General features: G+C 31.6%; 1 protein-coding gene across 1 annotated transcript in view; it reads left to right on the top strand.

Annotated features, from left to right (window-relative positions):
• Positions 1-3,165: 3,165 nt before the first annotated feature.
• The window catches only part of CALCRL (calcitonin receptor-like), a 114,649-nt gene continuing 102,678 nt past the window's right edge, over positions 3,166-15,136 (top strand). Inside the window, exon 1 of the mRNA XM_012000076.1 lies at positions 3,166-3,375. The gene's annotated coding sequence lies outside the window, so the exon portion shown is untranslated. The remainder of the gene's footprint in view (positions 3,376-15,136) is intronic.

The raw sequence follows: 15,136 nt of genomic DNA, 5'->3' as shown, positions 1-15,136 counted from the left end.
TTCACATGGTAACCAGCACTCCCTATTGGAAGAAAATGGTGCTTGTGAGCCTTATGTGTGAGCGCAAATAAAAGCACAAATACTGCATGTAGGATTCTAAAATGAAAATGTGTGACTGTCCATCATTATATGTATATATTTCTACACTTATACACCATTCCTCACTTCTACAGAAAACCTTATTGCAGTGCTCTGGATCATTACATCTAGACTCTATGTTAGCAGCATCAGTTGCTAATTTCACAGAATTTGGCCCTTGACTTCTCAGGTGCTAGTCAATCTGTTCATTAAAGGACTAGATAGCAGGGAACCTTCTATTTTTACTTATCTCACTAAAACACAGTTAGCACATTACCTAGCTCAAAATACAAATTGGTCAGTACTATTTAAATTATTGCAAGTGGTTTTAATGTCTTCTGAAAAAAGATTATAATACACAAATCCATATAATACCATGTTGGCTCAAAATGGCTTCATTGATTATTGAAATGTTTTCTTTTAGTTCTGCTACAATTTTCCAAACATTTGCCTTCATGTTTCAGTAGGTATTAGAGAAGTTTTTATGATCTATCTTATCACTTGCTCCTTCATAACTTAGAATACCCTGAATGCTTTCCTGGAAGTCCTTGTTCCATTTATTTTTTCTGAAGTTTATAAAATGGCAGCTCTTAAGGATTACTAGGATGCAATTTTCCTGTTAGGTCTAAATAATAATTAGAGATGATATTAATAAAATGTATCAAGGAGTCTTCATGGACTACAACCATGGGCCCATATGTCCATCAACTTAAATATAAATAATACAACTTCCGTTAAGACATCCCATAAAGTATAGCACTTGATATAGAGTAGAAGAGAAAGAGCATTGGATTAAGGTTATAAGCTCAAAATATGAATTTTTTTCCTTCAGTAGACCTTACTAGTATTGGGCAAATGAAATCAATGAATCTAGCCGGATGCAGTGGCTCACGTCTGTAATCCCAGCACTTTGGGAGGCTAAGGTGGGTGAATCACCTGAGGTCAGGAGTTTGAGACCAGTCTGGCCAACATGGTGAAACCGTGTCTCTACAAAAAAATACAAAAAGTTAGCTGGGTGTGGTGGCGGGCGCCTGTAATCCCAGCTACTCGGGAGGCTGAGGCAGGAGAATTGCTTGAACCCTGGAAGCGGAGGTTGCAGTGAGCTGAGATTGCATCATTGCACTCCAGCCTGTGCTACAAGAGCAAAAACTCCATCAAGAAAGAAAGAGAAGAAAGAGAAGAAAGAAGGAAGGAAGGAAGGAAGGAAAGAAAGAAAGAAAGAAAGAGAGAGAGAGAGAGAGAAAGAAAGAAAGAGGGAGGAAGGAAGGAAGGAATCTTTGGAAAGACAAAAATATTAATGCTTTTATAAACATATTGGGAAAAGTTTTAGTTTTCAATGATTTAATTAAATTCAAAAACTATATATTAATATCTTTATAGGATTCATATATTATACTTAGCATGGAAGATGAGAAGACATGACCCATTATTACTTTCATATTAAATCTAGTATTTGTTTTGCGCTGAATTTCAAGATGGGAACACCAAGCCTAAAAAGCTTTGTCGAGATCACACCAGACAGTATCAGAACCAGTTCACCAGTGTAACTCAAGATCTTACAAGTCTTTTCTATTAACCATAATTACAGAGATTAAGGTATATCTTATTTTTATACGTCTGTAATTTTTTATCAATATTGATCTTACTTGTCTTAAACTCAAAGAGCGTACACACATTTTCTTCCACTAATTCAGACAATAAAAATATGAACGTGAGCACCTTGCTTTAAAAACATGATATTCCTGAATCTATTTTGCCTTTACCTCCTTTGTTTGCCTACAAGGTGTATGGGCACCTCATTTTATCCTGGAATTACACTAACAATTTACTAAGAATTGAATGATCCTCACCATATCTTATCTATTTCTAAATGTTATGAAATCTGTCAATTCAAAGCTTTAGAGATAAAAGCTATCTCTTCTAGTTTATAGATGAGAAAATTTATGCCCTGATAAATTAAGTGACTTTTAGTGCTGTTTAGGTTACAGGGGTTATAATTATTGTTTCATATCATACATTTACCAAATTATAAAAATGACAAAAGCATTTCAAATTTACAACATTTTCCCCTGATCATATCCAATGATGTATTAAACATATTCAGGAAAAATTATGCTTTGAGATGAAATTTTGTCTAAGAAATAAAGTATGCTTTGTATTTATATTATTTTATAATATTATGTTTATAACATATCTAAATTTTCTTTAAGATTGTATTGATTTACAAATATTGTGGTATAAATTATTTTTATATTATAAATAACATAATTATACCAAATATTTGTAAATGTGTGCAGTAATTTAAAAATTATGAATTATTCCAAAGGCTATTTTGACAAATATAATACTGATATATTATATATTATAAAAGAAATACTCTATACACACACATACACAAGTTGAATTTATAACACATACACTCATGTTCTTATGTTATGAAGAAGGTAAAGGAAAAAATAAAAGATTTAAAAACTGCAGGATAAAGTTTCTTGATCTGAGTAACTGATTAGGAACTGCACTTAGGAACTGATGGAGGAATAGCACCCAATTAGCAGAGCTCCAAATTAATAAGAGCCGAATCACAAAACCAATTATGATGAATGCAGTTAACATTTTTTCTGTGTTGTGCTATGAACACAGATTTGTTAGATATTTTTTTCCTGGATACTTTGTAAGCTATAATTCAACACATACACACACACACACACACACACGCGCACGAGCACACACACACACACACAGACGCCTAACTCTTTGATTCTTTGAGCAGAATACTATATTCAGATTTCCTTCAAATCACAAGTAGCTTGTTTGGCAAGTTCTAACAGAACTCAGTCAAGGTGAAAGCCAGCCAGCTTTTTACTGGTAACAATGCATTCACACAGCCTATGATCTCTCCCTGTTCAGGCTGCTTCTTGCTCTTGTCTCACAATAAGAAAGGAGTGCTGCTTTCCTGGGGTATGCTATTTGAGAAAGAAAGTAACCTAACACTAACTGCAGGCGGGGTCAGAGTGATGTAACAGGAAGCTCTGATGTTTCCCTTCTGCTGCTGATCACTTACAATCTGACAACACTTACAATCTACTCAGAACAACCTCTCTCTCCAGCAGAGTGTCACCTCCTGCTTTAGGACCATCAAGCTCTGCTAACTGAATCTCATCCTGATTGCAAGATCACATTGCAAAGCTTTCACTCTTTCCCACCTTGCCTGTGGGTAAATCTCTTCTGCGGAATCTCAGAAAGTAAAGTTTCATCCTAAGAATATTTCACAAAGAATTTCCTTAAGAGCTGGACTGGGTAAGTGCACATTCAAAATAAATATATTTATTCTAAGTAGTATTCTCATATAGTTTGGCAATGTTTCTATTACAGAATTTAGTAGATAGCATTGAAATAATGTTGAAACATATTCTCATTTATTTCACATGCTAGAGAAAATACAGCCTATTACCCCAAAGTTAATACAAAATCTAATACTACTAGATAATATTGTTTACCATGGTATTCTAGAAAATAAATTTAGCAAGTATTAAAAATCTAAATGGATTAAAAGACATATTTCTGAACAAATACCTTAATCAGAGAACAATGCCTTTTAAAATTAGCTCTACTATTAGCTAAGCTTGAATCTTGACAGCTGGAAAACATTTTTCCCCCAGGAAGGGTCTTTAAACTTTCCATGTTATCAGCTCTAAGAAAGAGGTGAAAGAATAGCTACTTAATGGGTCTCGGAGTCTCACTTACTCTGTGGTTGAACACAATGCAGAGTTTTGAAAAGTAATCACTTTGCATTTATTACATTTGCTTTTATTTGCCTTTCACCTTTATTTACACATATATCTGTAACTACTGAACTAATTTTTGTTGTTCATTGTTGCCAGATGTGTTTAAATCTGTTTTCTGCTAACCCTGAACTGTTTTCTCTTTATGTGGATCATGGTGTCGGCTACAAAGAAAAGACTTAGAGTTTAGGAAATGTAGATTGTTAAAACAATTCTTAATTTTGAAATCTTTAAGAGAATACTTCAACTTGACTGGTTCCCCTCTGCAAGCTTTTGGAGGAGGGTGTGATACCAAGATATCTGTGGATAAAGAAATGTGACAGCTTTCCTAAACAAGTATATTAGATGATTAAATGAAGAAATTAAAGTACTTATTAAAAAAGAATTTCCAGGATGGAACTTACTGAAATGTTGAGATAAAACATCTGTTAATGCTCATTCCGATGGTACAGACTGTCCTGAACAATTTAAGAAACTAGTGTCTGCTTAACAAATTGTTTGTATAGATATAGCACAAATTTGTTGCTGGAGAAAGTTTGATGTCAAATTTTAAATGACATTGATAGATATAATTTTTAAGTTATACAGTTTCTTACCTAAATGAAATTATACTTTCCAAGATGTCCTGCTTTGGAAGCATCCTGTACTTAATCACTCATATCTGGCACGTTAATAGTAGGGTACAAACATCCTGAGTAACTCCTCAGTAATTTACAACTCAATTTTTCCACAAATTCCTCAACATAATGAAGATTTAAATTAATTCTTAGATTTGTGATTCTTTAAAGGTATCATGGCTGATTTCTGTCTCTTTTCAATCTTCAATTGTACTGAGTTCCCTGACACATGTGTAGAAATGGGAAGAGTGTTTTTAGAATGTGACTTTCGCCATTATATAAATGGGGGAGAAAGTGGAAACAACACATTTACTAACCCAATGCGATGGCTTAGTAACAAAAATTAAAACAACATTATTTTAAATTCAGATTATTTTCTTAGGAGGTATTATATTACAATCATATTTTATAATGAGAAACTCTCCAAACTTCCTTAAGTTTTGTTTAATTGCCAGCCCCAAACCCATAATTCTCTTGTATAATTTGATTAAATTTTTATGAGTTTACTAACAGTATGGGTTATAATCTTTGTTTTCCAAAAATACTTTTGAAAAACACTAGACGATGAACATTGAAGGTCATTCGCCAAAGGAAATCTTTGAGGACATAACTGGAAGTTTGAAATAAAAATTCAGATTATTGTGTTCAAAATGTGCTTTCTTTAATGATAAGAGAATGTCAGAGTATCAATGCATGCTTTTAGCCATAAAGAAATGAATTTACTTTGCTAGATGATGTTTCCTTGTAGCATCATAAAATCAATGCATTGAGTCTTCAGTCAATTCTAAATAAGTAAAATTAAACACAGAATTGAAACATTATGTGAATAACGTGAGCTAAAATATGTTTTACCTGAAATATTCTATTTCTTAAAGAGATAATGTTTTCGGTTATTGTTACAAGATTTTTTCTATCTTACATACCAAAGCATTATACTAAAAGTTAAAATATGTAGATTTTTATAATATATCAAACTGTTCATTCACTTTGAAAAACTGGAATAACAAAAACATTTTTAAAAATAATACTGGGTCTATAACTTTGAAAATTGTTTTAAATGAATGGGCAAGATGTATATGCTTTTCTCACTGGTAACTCCGAACATGTATGAATTTTAAGTGAAGTCAATACTTAGCATATTTGTAAGAACATTTACGTTCACCTGCACATATTACACTATTTTTTTCATGCATAACAGAAATAAAATTTAATAAAAAAATATTGAAAATAATATAAAGGTAAAACGATTACGTTACTTGCTTTACAGATTAATGTGGACAAGTTATTTGATAAACACATAAAGACTAACTGAATTTCAGTTAATAGCATCACTACATATTTCTAACTAGATCATATTTGGAAACATTGTAAAAATATTTTGTTACCAATTTTATCTACATGGCAGAAGTTTCATAGTAACTTAATTTTAAAAGATTATTCTAGATCTTTATAGAAAACAATAATAATCTTTAAAGGATCAAAAATGTATTTAGTAAACAAAATTTATTTCATACTCTACATATGACCTTGAATACAGCTTTAACAAATAATTCTGGTTTTGAAGATATCATGATTACAGTACCAACTTTTCAGAATACAAATATGTTCAAGAAAGGTTATTTAAAATCTTTTGCTTTATTGCGTATCTTATGCTTGGCATTCAGAGAAGCTATTAAACCGTAAACACAAGCTCTATCATTGCAATGGTGTTAATGAAAGACACTCTTATGAGAGTCAAGTGTGTAATGTATCTTAGTTTTGACTTACTCAGAATTTTGGAGAATACGTTTAAGATAGACAAATGGTACACAGCTATTTAAAACATTTATCTGTATCTGGTTTTCAAATCCATGGGTAAACTATACACATTCACAATTTCTCAGGTATGTTCTATTTTTCTGACAAAGTACATGTACCATACTGGATTACAAATTATTTCAAGACATCTTCTCATTTAATATACAAAAATATTATGATGCAAATAGGTGGAAAATAAAAACTTACCAGAAATACAAGATAAACTCTGCATTCTAACCAGATGGATCTATCCTTTTCCCATTTATTCACATGGACCATGTGAATTAGATTAAGTCAATTGATCTCTGCGTTTTTCCTTATTTGAATAATCTTAAAATCAAATTAATTTAATTGTAGTAAGCTATATTACAAAAAAGAGAAGAAATGTATTCCATTTTTAAGGACACAATCAGGTCTTACTTCTTAGAAAAATATAAAATAGTATCACTGCCTGTGAACTGAGTTAGGGTCTCTGTTTCCTAGGTTACTAGAATTATTATCAGGTAATAAGTTGCAAATACTTTCCTAAAACACAATTCTTCCATTTTTTCCTTCAATTAGTCTGTTTACTTAAGAGACAGTATTATTCAAAACTAACACACCAAAATATTATTGTTTGCAAAGATGGCCCAACTAGTGTATTTACTTTTGAAATGTTAAAAAAGTTTTATTTTTTAATTTTTTCATGGTTCAAATTAAATGTGTTATACACTTTTTCCATTACTAAAAATTAAAAAGACAAAAATCCCAATCCAGTTCAACCTAGCATAAGCCAAAATGAATACATAAATAACCCCTATGGTACTGAGGCTATAGTTTTATATTTTATTAACATTACTGAATGAAGCCCAATTTTCAGACAAATCTTATTTCCCTTAACACAGAACATATCTTTTTGAATTAAAAAATGTTAATATGGCCACTGTACTCCAGCCTGGGAGACAGAGCGAGACTCCATCTCAAAAAAAAAAAAAGTTAATATGCCATGAATTTTTGCATAAAACTGTAGTTATTTCTCTCTTCAGACTTAGGCTAACTTAAGCTCATTTATGTTTCTCATAAAATTATAGTGAATTTTGAGCATATCATTTGGTATATTAAATTGCAATGATTTAGTTACGTACCAACTAGATGGTTTATAAGTGCCCATCTCCTTACAGCCTAGTCACATGGAGGATCAATACATATTCATGAGCACACAGGTTTGGTTTTATTAACCAAAATGAAGATAAATTTTTCTTGTATCCAACTACTGAATTCATAAATTTTACAAATGAGTGTTAATTTGAACGGTGTTCACTAATTAACCTGAGACCAATGATTATGCAGATCTTTTGCATATGCACCTCGATTTTGCCTTTCTTCCAAGGATAATTTGAAGGAAAAATAGAAATTTTGGTAAGTATCAGAGAGCAATAAATAACATTATAATAGAAAAAGAGGGTTAAAATCATGGGAAAAGAATGTCATCAATACAAAACAGTGATTTTTATTTTGTACTTAGTAATGGAAACAATATTATAGTAACATGTTTAATGTTTTATTAGTCAATGTGAATATGTCTTTAAAATATTACTTTTAATGATATATTTGTTTCTGTCTTTTCTACAAATATACAAATATACTTTATAAATTAAGAAAAAATTTCTGCATTTATTTTAGAAATTTAGGTATATGGTATTTATAGAAGTACACTGTGATGCACTTTGGATTTAGACCATCCACATATGAACCCCAAATTTACCACTTATCAGTTCCCCTTTCTCATCTATAAAGTGTAAGTGATAATCTTACTGCTTTATAAGGTTTTGTAAGTAATCCGTGAATTAACACGTGGAAATTTTTTAGTACTTGGCATTTAGTACATATTTAATAAATTTTTATGTTCACCTTAAGTCTGTTGTGAATGAGACTGAGGACATAATTTGTTTCTATGCAAATTTCATTCCAAACAATCAACATCCATATGGATAGACAGAATGCAATCTATCTGTAAGACAGGAAGAGTGAACAAGTGTGATTTGTAATTACAATGTTAGAGTGACCATCCTTTTGCCATCGTACAATACATGCCAGAACCTAATAAAATTGATATTGATAATTACTATCTCCATAGAACTTGAACACTTAAAAATACCTGCATATGAACAATTTAAAAAGGTATATTAAACAAAAATTGTTGTGTTTCTTTACACGTGAAACTCAATGAAACCCAAAGCTGCACAATCCTCATTGACAAAACTCTGGTTTTATCCTAAATATATTATGAATCTAAATCCTAAATATTTCATTATACTATTGTGTATTATCTATTATTAGACCTCTCATTACCAAAGTTGTGCAAAGTTGAATAGTGATATGATTCACCAAATCCAAACTGAATCTATTCTAACACAGGATAATAAAAGTAAACTTATTTATACAAATTTATTTGCTACTTGTGTGACTATACTACAGTAGAATAAATGTAGACATCTGTCAGAAAATTTTAGTTTTGATTATTATAGCAGCTCCACAATCTCAAAATGAGAACATTAAGAAGGATCCAATAAATTCAGTTTTTAGGATTCCAAGTTGTTTTTGACTATTTTTTTTTAAAGTTCTTATTATAGGAACTTATTACTGCCACCTAATGGGAGACACTTGTATTTTCTTATTTATTATATTTCAAAAATAGAAAGAGTGCCTGTGCAATAGGAGGGCAAAAAACATCTAGGTTTTGGTTTAACATAATTCATTTTAAGAATTTATCATTCAATATTTTATAAATTAAGACCCACATTGAGGATGTAATGAAACCAAAAACTTTTTTCCATAAATAACAAACAAACAAACTACATTCAAAGGGACTCACGTTTTCCATACAGTTGCATGAGTTTCATAGGATCTCTTTTTTGATAGCTATGTTAAGAGTTCTTCAACTCTCAGTTTAAAAACCCATGTTTCAGGTAATTCACATGACAGTTACTCTTATAAAATAAGGTAAAAAATATATATGTATTATATATGTGTGTGTGTATATATGTGTGTATGTATATGTGTGTGTGTGTGTGTGTGTGTGTAATGTTTTTAAGCCACTTCAGATACTTTTATAGATCAGAGAGTAAGGGACAGAATTCAAAAGACAGACATGGACATCAGAAACAAATGTCCAAGAGTTTTCCCAGGAAACAGAAGGCATGACTTTCAGGGCTTTAGGAAAAACTATACAGTAAGTACAATCTGCAGCTGGCAATAGACTTCCATCTCTCTTTTGGTGTCCCTCTCCTTCCACTAAGTTTTCTCACTTAGCCTAACATTCACTTTTTTCCAAACCATATGCCCAATAGCTACATTCTGGCCTCAGGTGGTCAAGAGTAGCATATTTTCCTGTATGCCAAAATTGCTCTTTCTCTAAACAAATTAAAATCTGGTAATATTGCAGTATATTTCATTTGGGGGAAGAAAGCAGACTGATTTTTCATCCCATAGTTTATTTCTGTCAAAGAATATTTATATTTTAACTCATATGACTATACATTTATTTCTATTAGGGGATACTAGGATTAAACAATATGGTCCATAAAAGTACCTCATAAGAGGTACTTATGAGGTGCCTGGCCCTATGCTAGATGTCAAAGGCCAGCAAGACAGGTCTCCTACTCTGGACAACAACACCACCACTTCCATGTTTTGTAAAGACAGTTCCAATCAAAGTGTAAAGTCTTAATCCATACTGCTGGCTGTCACTCTATTTTTCATCTTGTCACAAGATCAAGACTCAATATCTTAACTAGAGTGTTTCCTAAAATGACAACACCTGATAAATCAGATCTTTTAATGTCTGATAAATCAGATAAATCAAATACATATAATAAATATGTATATATTTATTATCATAGCAAACCTTCAGTTATTGACAAAACATCAAAAAACCTGAAATAAACAACAACCAGATTCACCATGTTTGCAATTTTATGTTTTCTTTGGTTAAGATATTCTGAAATATCTCCCTTTCAATTGCTTCTAATATAATTTTTACCTTTCCTACTTTGAAAAAAAATATTTTTTTATGTCTAATTCCATTGCAAATACCATGGTTAAAGAAAGTGATATTCCTAAGAATAAAGATTTGATGAATATTTGTCTTCATTAATTTGAATAGGAAGGCCTTCAAATGAGATATGAGCAAATATAAGGCCTGGAACAACCTGGCAGGAGTGAAATTCATATAATGATTTTCCTAAATATTGTTTAATTTTTTAATTAATTGAATTTCTCACAACAGCTAACTTCCTTAATTATGCACTTTCCAAAAGGATTTCCTGTTCTATGTTCCATGTTATCAGTGAAAGTCATTTTGATCATAAAATTAATATATGTTTATATTTAATGAACCAAATTCCAGTCTACTTCCTTTAAAGTAAATACACACCAAAATTAACAAAGACTTTATATTTGAGTTTAGATATAATGCAAGCATTCTTCAAAAACATCCATTAAATGTGTAACTTTTCATACTAATCTTGAAAGCTAAGTTCGTTCAGCAAGTTCTCAACTGTCCTGACTCCAGTACCGTAAAAGACTGCGTATGTTCAAAACCTTAAATATGACATGTGGCTTCCTAAACTAGAGGCCTGGATAAGTTAAATAAATTTAGTTAATGGATTCCTAACTTAGAAAAGAGAGACTCCATCTCAATGTTTCATTAAATCTAACTATGGTGTAGGTCTTGAAATGGCATGTGCTTTTTAAAAAGAAATAAAAGATGTTAGATGTTTACGCTCTGACAACGTTCTACCCCCTTACTCAAAATGGTTTAGACTTAAAGGCTTGTCCTACATTCTGGTCTACATTTTCCCTACAGAAATAGTTGCGTGATGTTATCATCATGGAAGGGAAACAGTCTTTATAACAGACATGCTTTTTTATTCGTCTAGACATTTTAGTTCAACCTAATATGTATAGGGACATCAGTTATAACAGTATATCCATTCCAGTTTAACAACTGTTTGCAATGAAATTAAATTTTTGGTAAGGAACAAAGATCATTGTGCATCATATAATTTCATTGATATAAGATTATAATAGTAATACAATGATCTCATAATAGTATGAAGGAGTATTTATTTTAATAATTTCTAAGTTTATTTGTCTTTTGCTCTACATTACATAAGCATCACATTAGCATCTGAATATGAAAAGAGTGCTATCTTCCTTACTTATGGACCTATAGATCTTGTATTCCAGATTTAAATGTCTCTTCTTCCATTTATCAAGTCCTTCACCTCTAGACAAGTTTACTTATTGCCAGTACTTCTGATTTCAATTGGCACAGATTTAAAGAAGGATATATACATTTTCTAAAGGAGAATTAAGAATTACTTGTAGGTTTCTTTCAATTAGCATAAAATGTTCTTCTCTCAGATATTTATATACCTAAGTCCCTCACCACCCTGCAATCTTGCTCCAATGTGAACTCTTCTAAAGAGCTTACATCGATAATTATTTAAAATCAACCTACGTCTATACCACCACAGACCTCTTTTCTTCTTCATCTAGTTTAGTTTGTCCTTTTTTCTTGTAATACTAATCATCTTGCACCAATCTACTATAATTTACATATTTACTGTTTTTTTGTTTTGTTTTGTTTTGTTTTGTATTTATTTAGTTATTTGAATAGTCTTGCTCTCTTGCCCAGGCTGGAGTGCAGGGGTATGATCTTGGCTTACTGCAACCTCTGCCTCCCAGGTTTGAGCGATTCTCCTACCTCAGCATGACCACTCCCAGCTAATTTTTGTATTTTTAGTAGAGGCGGGGTTTCGCCATGTTGGCCAGGCTGGTCTCAAATTTCTGGCCTCAAGTGATCCACCCACCTTGGCCTCCCAAAGTGCTGGGATTACAGGCGTGAGCCACCATACCCAACCTTGCTGTTATTTTTTATTTTCCATCCACCCACTAACATGTAAGCTCCAGTGCAAGGATTTCTGCCTGATTTTCATTTCACTAATATATATGAAGCACCTAGATAAGTGCTGTATATTAGGTGCCCTAAAACTGTTTACTAAATATTTAAATGAATAAATGAATAAATTAATGAATGTTTCTTTATGCTAGAGTCTAATTCACAGAAAACTGGATATTGGCTTCATGTGAGTTTATATATTATTTAAGAGATGCTGGAGTAAAAATACTGAAGGTGTTAGAATCACTGTATATTTCCAAAAAGAAAATATTCAAAAATTAATTTTCATTTTTTAATTCTTACTTCAACCTAATATATATTCCTTCACTGACTTTGAAAGGAAAAAAGTTAGAAGATGCTTCCTGTAATATACTTAATGTTCAGATTTTACTAAATTCCAGGGAATGACCTTTCAAATTAGGGTAAATGAGAAGATCACTCAGTATTTTAACATAAAATGTTGAAGCCTTTCCCCAAATGGCCACACAATGGCTAAAACTGGCAGAATTCTTGTTGAAACTGGCTGATTTGCCAACTCTTGCCTCCCAACAAAAGCCTTATTCCGTTACTTATTGCCTTTCTGGACAATAGCACTAAAGAGCCTATACAAGGAGGGAAAAAAAAATAAAAAAACACACACGCGCACACAGAAACTTAGCAATGAAATTGAAGGAAAGAAAAGTAATCTTTTCTGAAAACATCTATAGCATAATACAAATTCTGTTTAATTGCCAAAAAGTTTTACATCTGTTTGGTAAACAGTAAGTTACATGTTTGTTAGTCTGTAATTTATTAAGCTTTTCAGTGTTGATGTGTAAATACAGATAACTCAAAAACAATGCCAACTGTCAATGACCTTACATCATTGTATGGTTACGGAAGTTTTCTAAACTTACAGTCAAAGGACTATTTTATAAATTGAAATACATATTTGTGATTAAATAAATCATAATTTGAAAGCCTCATTATGAATCTTTACACAAGTTATCTTCTGAATGGACACAACTCATATTATAAGAATACACCTTTTATTTTCTCATTTAGATTCCCCATTTGTTTGAGAGTCAGTGTTAACTTTATTGTTTTCTTTTAAAGCAGAATTCAAATTATTAATTTATCTAGAAATACCACTATTAAGGTTTTCTTTCTTCTGAGTTCAAATATGTATGTCATTCAGTAAAACAATAACTTTACTTTGAGAAAAATACTAATTACCAACATACATCCACAGTATTCAGATAAAATATGTATACAAAATGTGTCAAAGTTGTAATTTTACTGTTCTTCTACATATTCTCTTATCACACTACTGACTGGATTTTAAACCATAAGCAACACACTGGTTTGGATTAAATAACTCTCTGTCTTAGATGAACTATCACACAAAACATTTTTTAAAATTGTCAAATTGCTTCTTCTTACAACCAACCTTTCCTGTTTCTTAACTCTTATCCCTAAACTTTCTGACTTTATTTGATATAGTCATTATCAAACAGCATATTTTTGATAAAGTTATTATTATAAAACATACAGATAAGCATGTCCTTTGAAAAGCTATATTTTGTTTTTAAAATTAGTCAGTTTGCTTCTGGTAAGTTTATATATGGCAAGATAATTCAGTATTCTACAACACATTTTCTTTATCCTAAGGAGCTTAAAATAGAAAAAAATAATAAAATAGGGCTGTCTTTAAAAAGACAAGACAGTGGAAATTTCTAATCTGAATAGGCTTGATGAAATAATGTAAAAGGCACTTAAGACAAACTCTACATAAATAAAAGCCTTGAAAGAAATTTGGATTTGTATACTTTGCCCTTAAAGTTTGAGTGCAAAGATGACTAATTTTTCACAGTGAGCAGGCATGTCACACTTTCTCAAGCTAGTACCAGTCCCTGCAATAACAAATGGTTATTCCCAATATTCTTGTTTAGAAAAAGCCTGTGCCAAAATACTTGTTCACTCTCACCTAGATTCAGTGGGGACACCAAATATCCTTGAGAGCCTTTTCTGACAAAATACTACTTGTAGATTGAATTAAGGTTATTTTGAAGTCTGAAAAATTGTTTGATCCTAAATTAGATGTAAAAACATTTCTATAAATTTTAAATAGTTTTGCTAATTATTACAATGTACTCTGTATTGCAGAGTGGATTTTGGGGTATGTGTAAAAATCAAACTTTTTTAGTAGTTTTTTGTTTTGTTTTTTTTTTGGTTTTTTTTTTTAGCTCTCTGTATGTTGGATTGCCTTGGCTGTGTTAAGTATGTCTATTCCAGAGATTGATGGTAACACCAGTGACATAACCGACTAGTCTACAACATGAAATATAACCTTAAATCAATTTTATAATTCATGATTTTGTTTACAAACAAAGGTTATTAAGATTTTTCTGATAAGTCCTGTTTTAATTAATTCCTATTGCTAACTAATTATTCACTTCAGATGTTTCTAAAGTAGATGTGCTCTCCAGGTTTATATGTATCTCAGTGTTTTTTGTTGTTGATTTTTGATTTTTGAGATGGAGTCTCGCTCTGTCGCCCAGGCTGGAGTGCAGTCTGCAAGCTCCGCCTCCCGGGTTCACGCCATTTTCCTGCCTCAGCCTCCTGAGTAGCTGGGACTACAGGCACCTGTCACCACGCCCAGCTAATTTTTTGTATTTTTAGTAGAGAATGGGTTTCACTGTATTAGCCAGGATGGTCTTGATCTCCTGACCTCGTGATCCGCCCGCCTTGGCATCCCAAAGTGCTTGGATTACAGGTGTGAGCCACGATGCCCAGCCTATATGTATCTCAGTTTTAAATAATATGTGTTTAAAATTGAATTTAATATTTTAAAGTGTTGCACATACTAAACTTTGCTCTTTTTGAGTAAATCCAGAGCAATGCATTTTGTTTCAGGTCTGGTGACAGTGGCTTTTACA

This window comes from Mandrillus leucophaeus, unplaced genomic scaffold (genome assembly GCF_000951045.1).
Source record: "Mandrillus leucophaeus isolate KB7577 unplaced genomic scaffold, Mleu.le_1.0 Scaffold615, whole genome shotgun sequence".
In the NCBI taxonomy this organism is placed as follows: Eukaryota; Metazoa; Chordata; class Mammalia; order Primates; family Cercopithecidae; genus Mandrillus; species Mandrillus leucophaeus.
This window is presented reverse-complemented; position numbering and strand designations above follow the sequence as displayed.